This window comes from Ambystoma mexicanum, chromosome 7p (genome assembly GCF_040938575.1).
Source record: "Ambystoma mexicanum isolate Mex_15411 chromosome 7p, UKY_AmexF1_1, whole genome shotgun sequence".
NCBI classification, from domain to species: domain Eukaryota; kingdom Metazoa; phylum Chordata; class Amphibia; order Caudata; family Ambystomatidae; genus Ambystoma; species Ambystoma mexicanum.
This window is the reverse complement of record NC_090939.1, coordinates 114,824,208-114,832,936: the sequence shown is the minus strand read 5'-3', so window position 1 is coordinate 114,832,936 and position 8,729 is coordinate 114,824,208.

Genomic DNA, 8,729 nt, shown 5'->3' with positions numbered 1-8,729 from the left:
GTAAGTTAATTACGGATCTATGGTAGCCTGAGAGTAACTAATGAAGTATGGAACTCTGAGAACAATTAATTAAACAGAATTTGATGTGTGGAACGTCTGTAATCTAATAATAAAAGAATGTAAGCAATAGAATTACATGTGAGTACGTATTCAATGTACAAGTATAGCTAGAGCACTGCTTGAATGGTTCAAATTGAAAGTAAAAAGCTACTGTACAGAATCCATGTCTATCCTCCAAACACGTGTGGAAAAGGATAAAAATCAACTGATAAAAAATAGATATTAGGAAGAACTGCATGGCATTACTCTGTAAAATTGTCCTCTATTTCGGCTGGGATAGCAGGGACTGACCAAAAGTACACCTTGGCCCCAATGTGGCTTGTGACAGGGTCTTTAAGTTAAGACTCTAGACTGAAATAATGATGGCTCTCTGATGTTGGGGATCATTGCCCGAGGCATGCAATTTTGACAAGACTGATCGCCAGATGTAGGAAGCAGCTGCAATTTGGTGGTCTGAGGTTAGTAATGGGAGGGGAGGTGCTACTGAATACCAGATCATGGATGTCGCTGAAGACTCCCATCAGGCCAGTTGCAGAGAGCTGTTGAGGTAGGGCAATTACCGCCTGAGAGACGTGTAACCGTGAACACCCCTAATACTCTCACAAGCCACCTTAGAAAAATATAAGAAGCTCTAGTTGATGGCACACTGCATATATCAATACTGTTACTCTTGACTTTTTTATGTAGTTATTTCATTTTTCATAAACATTGCATTGCAGTCAGTTACAGGATAGTATAAAGCATTCATATATGAACATTAAAGTCAACCATAACTGAAGATCTTGATGTATTCCGGAATAGTCAACTAAGCACTAAACAAACCTAAAGTTTAAACAACTGAACCACATTAAAGATAATTTTAAACCCCCAACAAGACAAACATAAAAAGACATACATTCACACACACACACACACACACACCACAAACTACCCAACCCTTTTTTGTACTCATATTCAAACTCCCAGTCAGCCATACTACTCATTAAAGAAGTCTACATTTCAAGATATTTCTCTGTCATTTCCTTCCTATCAAATGATACCTTCGAAAAACTAGATAAGGTCAGTAGTTCATAGATGCAGTTCTCCACCTGCGGCTTTTTCTGTGTCTTCCAGACCTTCATTACTTGTTTAACTGCGACAACTAATCACTTATGTATCAAACAGCTATTAGCTCGGGCTGTAGCACATCTACCATTTTTCGATAACAGCACTGTTGGCAATGGTAAGCAAGGAAATGACATACCTACAACCAAATCCACCCTATCTAAAACTTCTTTCCAATAATCACGCACCCTGACACATTCCCATAGCATATGTAACAAAGTATCCACCTCCGAACCTCAGCTGGAGCACATATTATCATTGTTCGGCCCCAATTTATGCATGCATACTGGTGTCCAGTATAACTGCCCCACTACCTTCTGATGTATTAAACTCAAGTTCACATCCAGCTATGCTTCATACCCTGCTCTCACTACAAATTCCCAATGATCGGATGTGATCTTGCATTGCAATTCCGTCTCCCAGTCACGACGTAGCTTATCCCAACGCTCAACATAAGCATCAGTTTAAAAAAAGTCAAAACCACACGGGGTGGGTTATTAAAGCTAGTACATAATCCAGGCTTTTTTTCAAGTGGAGATTGTAACAAACTTAATATGTGCCTTAGTAACCTCGTCAGTATCCTATACCTTTCACATTCCCGCGACCCCAAATGAAACTTGCTCTTCAATGCACTGAAACTGAACATCACCAATTTTCAGAATCCCCTTCAAGGTCTGACTCCGCCAACTAATGATTGATTTTTAATCTGAAACGCAGGATTAAGCCATAAAGAAGCCTCATAGTTTACCCGCCAATCTTGATCATTGCCCTCAAACCATGAGTCCAACGCCACACATGAAGCTTCAATTGAAGGCAAATTGTTGCATTTGCACACCCTTTTTTCACTTTGTTTAGATTTTCAAGTGGCATACAATAAACAATCAACATTGAGTCCATGTATATAAAGACTTAAGCAATAACCAACATACGTCAGAATTATACACAATTAATTATATACATTGCAACTAAATCACCCCATCACCTCCATGTACTACACTCAGTGCCTACTGATGTAACATAGCAAGCAACATGGACACAATACAAAAAGATACAACATAAACACAATCAGACACACCATTAAGAAAAACTTACCAATCCACACAGCACGCCAGCAGCACATACCAACGACCAACATCCCATCTCACAACTTGCTCATAACTCACACTCAGCCATACAAGTCGTTAAAGGGTCCCCAAGAATCTAGATAAATTCCCTCCCAATTTTGTTTCCTCATCATATGTTTTTCATACCTGGAAAGTGTTTGCAAATCTGTCACCCAGGTTTCATATAATGGCTTTTTTCTCATTTTCCACACTCTTAAAATGTTCTTTGTCGCCATCAGAAGGGACCTATCAATCCAACCTGATCAGTTACAGGACATCTCACATGTACCCCGGGTTGAAAGCAGAACGCCAGTAGAAGGGGACCTTGGAAACGTTACACCAAGAATTGTATGAAGCCTATCCAACACTTCCTTCCAGAAATCGACAACCCTCGGAAAATCCCATAACATATATAGCAATGTACCTCTTCCCGCACCACATCCCCAGCATGACACATTCTGAAGCATACTCAGCCCAAACATCCGCACTGGGGTCCAGTAAAGGTGACCCAGGATCCTCAGATGCGTATAATGTAGATTTAGGTAAATTTTGCCTTTATGGCTACTCTCCATAACCTTTCCTATTCTCTTTTGCACGCCTTTTTTTTTGATAGAATAAACATTATCGAAAAAATAGGGGTGCATAATCTATCCAATTCCATCCAACCCAGCACAGCATTTTCCAATGGACCAAAGTAATAAGCAGACTTTTTTAACATAAACCCTTTCCAATATTTCTCTGGATCACGATAGCCAAACGCACCTTCATCCACAGCTTGTGACTGAAAGAATTTAGGAATCTTGGGTTTCTTCCCACTACCCTAGAGGAATCCCTGAAAAATGTTATGTATCCTCCGTAAATTCTTCTCTGTAATCAATAGCAAAGATTGTATGATATAAAGCACCTCAGGGAGCAGCGTCATTTTAATTGTATTAACTTTTGTCCAAATACCTAACCGCAATCTCTACCATCTCCTCACATCTTTCAATATGCCTTCAATCAGTCTATCAATATTAAAATCCACAATCGTATTCAAATTTCTCCATATATAAATCCCAAATACTTCTCATGTTGATCTACCCACCTACAATCCCAAGTGCTAAAATCCTAGCGTATACAGATAGAAGACAATGGAAAAACCGCCTACAGTCTTATCCCAATTTATTTTGTGTCCATAAAATCATCCAACCTCATCAAAAATCTTCTTCAGCAATATACTTCCCTCTCTAGGTTTGGACAGCAGTGCAGCCAAATCATCAGCATAGCACAATACTTTAAATTCATGTCTCCCCAGACGTACACCCTGGATATTCACCTCCTACCTTATTCTAGCTGTAAGTGGTTCCAAAGCTATATTAAAAAGAAATGGAGAGAGATGACAACCTTGTCTGGTACCCCACAACATAGTAATGTCTTTCAAAAGTGTACCATTCCACCGAACTTTTGCATTTGCTCCTAAATGTAAACAATTTACTGCACCTATAAAAACTTCACCAAACCCCATTTTCCTCATTGACTGATCCAAAAAAGTCCAATTCAGTCGATCGAAAGCCTTTTCTGCATCCAAGAAAACCATTGCAGCACCATCTGTTACACTTATTTCTTATCCCAAAATGTCAATTAATGTTCTAATATTATCATACCCAAAAAGCAGGCACATAAATCCGGATTGAGATTGATGAATGATCTTCCCTATACATCTATCCAGCCTGTTTGTCAAGATCTTCATAGAAATGTTGATATTGGACGGTAATTGCCACATTGTGTTTGATCATTGTCTGGTTTTGGGATCAAAGTAATTAGAGCTTCCCATATTGGGTGACACAAATCGCCACCTTCGAGCATAAAGTTTAACACTTCACACAAAAATGGGGACAACTGACTCTGAAAGTATTTATAAAACTCTCCTGGCAACCCATCCAACCCAGGTGATTTACCAATCTTTAATTGTAAAATAACGGTTAACACTTCCGTACCCACAGTCCTCACTGCTAAGGACATTTTAGTGTCATTGGTCAGCTTGGGTAAATCAATCATTTTGAAGAGGCTATACATTTCATGTTCTTGCAGAGAATTATCTTCCTTATATAAAGTCTCATAAAACAACCGAAAACGCACACATATTCCTGAATTCTTCATTACCCCTACCCGCAATCATTTTCCACTCGGTTGATCACCGCCCTTTCCGCCATGTTCTTGAGTTTCTCAAGAACAACCTACCACACTTATCTTCTCCTTCCCGATACCTTTGTTTCTGATAGAAAATACCCTTCTCCATTTGTTTGTTGCTATTATTCTGTAAGGAGTCAGAAACCTCCTGTATAGATAATTGATCTTTCCGATCACCCGTTAGAGCATATATCTGCTGAAGATTCGGCAGATCAATTTCCAACCTTCTAATTTCTGCCAATCCTTCCTTCCGTAAATGACATGTACGATTAATTAGTTCACCTCTTATTGTGGCCTTAAAGGTGTCCCAAACCATCAGCAAGTCTGCTGTTTCTTAATTCTCTGAGAAGTAAACCTCTATAAATGCAGCAAGAGACACCACCAACGCCTGATCTTTCAGAATGCCTGCTTTCATTCTCTATTATAATTACCTTTTCCTTGCTCCAAGTTAATCAACAACTCTAGAAATGCATGGCCGAAATGCCTCTTTCTCTAATTAACGTACTGGTGAATGGAAGGAATACATTCAGTCCATAGGATTTAATGACCTTCACACATCGACTATATTAAAATCTTCCATAAAAGAATTAAGGGCCTTACTGGCCTTTACATTTGTATATCTACAAACCGCTGAATGATCCAGTTTATAGTCCAGGACACAATGGGGGTCATTACGACCCAGGCGCTAATTGCGCCAACTTTACCACCATGGTGTAAACCATGTTTACACCATGGTGGATGGCGGATTTACCGCCCAATTCCAAGGTGGGTGGGGCGGTAAATCCCCATTTCCCATTTTCCCTTTCCCATTCCCATTTTTGCCCCATAGGGCATAATAGGAGTGGGGAAGGCGCTAATTACGCCACCGTAAATTACGGTGGCGTAATTAGCATCATGGCAGGTTAGGGCCATGGATTTTAACGGCTGCTAGAAGCAGCCGTTAAAATCAGAATCAGGCGCTAAGGGTTAACGACGGCGTTAACCCTTAACGCCTGAGTTGTAATGAGGCCCATTTAAAATCTCCCCAAATAATGACTCGCTCACCTTAAAGGTTCCTCAATGTAGCTGACAGATCTTGAAAATAATCCCCTCCTGTTGTACATGGTCCATGCACAGATCCAATTGTAAATAATAGTGCATCAAATAAGATATCTGCCAACAATATCCTTCCCTCCCCATCTCTATACACTCCTTCAACAATTGCATTTACCCTCTAATGAATAAAAATTCAGACACCTCTATATTTCGAAATATAATTATTCACAAGGTGCTGCGAATATTTACCACCCTTGTAAATGTGTTACAGGGAAGGGGATACCGGGTCTTGCCCTCTGGGGGTGATCCTGCCGCACCGGTCCACCCCCAGGAACTGGATCCAAATGTGATGGCTGTGTCCTGGCCAACTGGATGACAGATCTCCAGGGATTAGCAGGTGAGTGAGACACCATCAGGTTCTTACAACAGCTATCGCTTTTGGATCCTGTTCCTGGGGGTGGACCAGTGTAGGAGGATCACCTGGGTGAGGCATCTTCAAGGAGTGGGAGTGGGACACCGGATGGCGAGATGCAGTATTCCCTTCCCTTTAACACCTTTACCCCATCCTACCAGGTAGGATACTTAGGAACTCAAACCTCCCCCCTTCACAACACAAACACTTTCTCACAGACAGCTCGCTATGAGAGAAAACGGATTTACACACAAGCCGTATACCTGACATGTCCCAATACAATGGTTAGGCAGGGTCAGCCAATTACTAACCATCACTCACACACACACACCTGCAGCTGTTTAACAGGACCCAGGTGTATAAAGATAGGGAGCTGCAAAGGAGGAGTAGGTAGGCGTTGAATGACCGAGGCAAAGCACACGAGAAAACAGCAGTACCAAGAAGGCAGTTTAACACAAGGAGAAAGACAGTGAAATAGAAGGGGATCACAAGGAGGGACGTTCCCTTGACCTTTTCGTCAAGGAACTGTTATTTTCACGAAACATTGAGAATAGAAAGTGTAAGAACAAGGAAACCAGGCTGAACAATCCTGCATTGTGTGACGGATGTACTCCCACGAAGATAATCAATATGGGGAGAATCACCTGCTGCCGTGGCACTTTCTTGGCTCCTACAACAAAGCAGCACCAGTGAAATCAACAAAGCCGGTGAGTTGGGGAGACCGATAACAGACCAGTCTGTGTTGAAGTAAAACTTGCAAGCGGCAACATTTTATGTTGAGAGCTGAATCGAACAGTGTATGAAACGCATGTGATAACCAAGGTGAGAAAAATTGAACAACAGACGAGTGATTGAACTTTGAAACCAAGAGACAATACCTTAGACAGAGTGGTCCGGCACCGCATGCATGCTCATTCGATGGTCTCTGTAAGGTATCCAACTGACACTTTATAAAGGTGAAAGAGTGGCAAAGAACTGTGCATTGAAGTGGTCCTGCGGCGGGTCAAGCAAAATCATGTGCACAATCAAAAGTCTTTGATGTTGATACTGCCAAGAAAGTTGATGGCAAAGTAGATAAATTTGGTCCGAGCCCGAACGAGGGAGATCAATTGAAAGCTTTGGGTTAAAGCAAGTTTGTGTTACAGTGAATTAAATTGGTCTGAGCCCGGATGAGAGAGACTGATTGAACATTGAATTAAAATGGATCTGAGCCTGGTTGGGGGATTCGGGCTGAGCTGTGAATCACCTGAGAAATTGGATGCATGAAAATCCTGCAAGCATTGTGTTAAAGGGGATCTGAGCCCAGTTGAGGGGGATCCGAGGTGAATAGTGAAGCACCTGAGAAATGTAGTACATGTGAAATCCTAAGAGGAAAATAACGTATTGTTGTTTGTCTCATCAGGCCCTCTGAAAGAAGAGACTTTGAAAGGCAAAGGGACTTGGGCACGGAAGGCCCTGATGCTAATGTTTGAACTGTACCCTCATGCTAGAGAAGCCATAGACTGTGCTAAGCCTCGAGTATCCCGCCTTGTCCCGTGCCGAAAATGTGGGGAGGCCAACGGCCTGAATAGCCTCACATATAATTTCTTGCACACTTCTTTCTTTTACATAAAATTGTTTCCAGCACTATTTGTATTTAGAGGTAAGGATTGGCAATAGTTTTTTTAGTATAGGCCCTTGTTACGCTCACCTGGACCCCACAGGGGTGTCGATCGGACCCGGACAGCTGCAGTCTCCGTCAACGTGATGCGTAGTGCAGAGATGACTGTCTGAACTGGCCCACCTAGTCTTGTCTGCTGGACCCGAAGAAGTATTTTCCTGCAAGTGGAGACAGGGATTAGCCACCTGTGGGTTTTAGTGATGGCCTCCCAACTGTTCTCGCTCTCCCCCACTAATCACCTCCGATATCCTCTTAGTCACCTCACCTTATGTTTGTAAAAGATGAGCTCTCCATCCTGCGCGTCTTGCAGGGGCGTGTAGAGGCGTTGGGAGAGGTTCGGTAAGCATTGACTCTGAAGTCCCAGGCGGGATTGGTAAGTATCAAGTTCAAAGAGTTCAATGTGCCCGATGTTCACTCTTGTCCCCTTCCTTCCTTAAATTGCAACTGAGTTCGTGAGAAGAAGGTCTCGTAGCTGCTGCTGGCGTTCAGGTAAGAGTCTGTGTTACCCAACGCTGTCCGGTAACTATTGCATGCGTTAACATGTTGTTTTTCTCCCTCTTTACAGATGCGGCATATGAAGATATGGAGAATAATACCGCCGGTGGTAAATCAGGTAAGTCTATGGTGGTAAGAGGTATTTGTTGATTCCCTTGGCTCACCTTGTTATTCTTGTGCCCCTAGGTGCCGGAGTATGGCGAAGAAATGATGGAGACAGTGCCGGATCGAAAGATGCTGTGAGAACTGGTGAGTATGACACCGTGCTGGAGCTGGCGAAGTGACGCGTGCAGGACTGATGTACTTTCCAGGTCGGGAAATGAAATGGATTAGGAATCAGGTGAGGATTTTGAAATAAGTTTGTTTTCTAACCTTGTACTTTTCTTCCTCTTTATTGTAGGAGCTCCGGATTCGAGGCGGGCGTGGCAGAAGACTGGATGCTGGCTGCAGGCACGCGGGCGTGGCAGAAGACTGGATGCTGGCTGCAGGCACGGTGAGAGTCGCGCTGCTGGATGCAGAATAACACGAAGCATGTGCTGCTGTTCGGGCGTGGTTTAAATAGCCTCCAAAGTAGTCCCAGGAAAGAAGTTCCCCAGCACCACACTAGAGTAAATAATAGTCCCTGTAGTAAAATAGTCCCATCCAGGCCTCACGTTGGCTTGGATTTATTTGCAGCATGGTCTGCATGAGG